At 42.3% G+C, this 1712-nt stretch overlaps 1 non-coding gene across 1 annotated transcript; it reads right to left on the bottom strand.

The window, feature by feature from the left end:
- Nucleotides 1–1071: 1071 nt before the first annotated feature.
- Nucleotides 1072–1175, bottom strand: LOC111724614. The gene has a single exon (XR_002772881.1). It is a non-coding gene; the product is annotated as a U6 spliceosomal RNA (small nuclear RNA).
- Between the last annotated feature and the right edge of the window lie 537 nt (nucleotides 1176–1712).

Here is a 1712-nt window from a genome sequence, read left to right as displayed (position 1 = left end):
GAGGTTGCTATGAGCTGTGATGCCACAGCACTCAGCTGAGGGCAACAAAGTGAAACTGTCTCAAAAAAAAAAAAAAAGAAATTTACAAATGTTTGTTTGTTGCTCTAATTCAAGCTCAGACATTCTCTCAATGGCACACAAAACACACAACAACAATAAGAACACCACTCAGCCAGACACTACCACATGTTGTGTCTCCCAGCTGATAAACCAAGGCAACGATGTATCTAGTTTATGAAACCTTACCAAGTTGTTTGTACAGTGCTGCCAATGTGAGCTCACACAATGGAAAGTTAGCAAACTTAATTGTCAGACCTCATATAACTAAAGTAGTATAATAATAATAATCAACATTTATTGAATGTTTATTACATGACAAGCACCATTCTAAATGCTTTATAGGAGATCTATCACAGCATAAAACCAATCTCACAACATAGTGGCTTAAAACAACCACCAATTTATTTACTCAGAGTGCTGTGGCTAAGGAATCCAGGCAGGCTCATTTGGGTAGTTCTGCTCTGCACACCTCAGCTAGATCCAGCTGGTAGCTGGGCTGGGCTGAAAAGTCCAAGAAGACTTCACATGTCTGGCAGTGGTGGTACCCTTCCATGTGGCTAGCTTGGGCTTCCTCACAGCATGGAGACTCACCATAGTCAGACTTCTTACATGACAGCTGACTTTCAAGAGAGATGAAATTAGATGCTGCTGATCTCCTAAGGCCAAGCCTTAGCCATCACACAGCATATCTCTGCCCCATTCTATTGCTCTATGTTTGTTTTCTATTATAGCTACAACAAATTTACAGAAATTTAGTGGCTTTAAACAGCACAAATGTTTTGTCTTACAATTCTGGAAGTCAGAAATCTAAAATGGGTCTTAGTGGACTAAATCTAAGGTGTTGGCTGGGCTGTGTTCTTCTCTGAGGACACTGAAGGATAATCCATTTTCTTGTCTTTTCTGTTTTCCAGCAGCTGCCCACATTCATCTTTAAAAGCTAGCAATGGCCAGCCAAATCTCTGTCACCCTACATTGTTGGACTTCCTCCCTGGTTTACATTTTTTGTTTTTTAAAATTTCTTTTCTTGTTATATTTCTTTTTGCCATCCTTGTACAGGGATCATGCTAATCTTCTCTGTCTATTTCAACTTTATACCTGCGCGACTAAAGAAAAGCTTCCTCTTTCACTTCTAAGGACACTGGTCATTACTTTGGGCCCATCTGGATGACCCAGGATACTCTCCCCACCTGCAGGTCAGCAGATTAGCAACTTGAATGCCATCTACAACCTTAATCCCCCTTTTCCATGTAACACAAGTTCTAGGGATTAGTACATGAAAATCTTTGGAGGCCATTGTTCTGCCTACCACGTGATCAAACCAGAGACAGGGCTAGCTCAGGCTCAAGGGGAAGGGAACTAGACTCCACTATTTGACAGGAGGAATAGCAAAGATTTTGTGTCTCTCTGTGGTCCACATAGCATGCATTAACTCATGCAATCCTCAACACAACTCCCTGTAGTAGGTACTAGTATGATACTATCCACATTTTAAAGTAGGAAACTGAGAGCAGAGGTGTGGAGAACTTGACTTGGGGCAGTTGGCTGGTTAGCAAGAGGGCTGGGGTTCTAACCTGGGCAGTTTGGCAGCAGAGTCAGGCCTGTCTGGTGCTCAGCCAATGTTTTGTTTTCTCCTTCTCTCCTGATCCCCAGCC

Source organism: Otolemur garnettii, unplaced genomic scaffold, assembly GCF_000181295.1.
Source record: "Otolemur garnettii isolate 467f Iridium unplaced genomic scaffold, OtoGar3 scaffold00024, whole genome shotgun sequence".
In the NCBI taxonomy this organism is placed as follows: Eukaryota; Metazoa; Chordata; class Mammalia; order Primates; family Galagidae; genus Otolemur; species Otolemur garnettii.
Note: the sequence above shows the minus strand (reverse complement) of the source record. Positions and strands in the feature narration are given on the sequence as shown.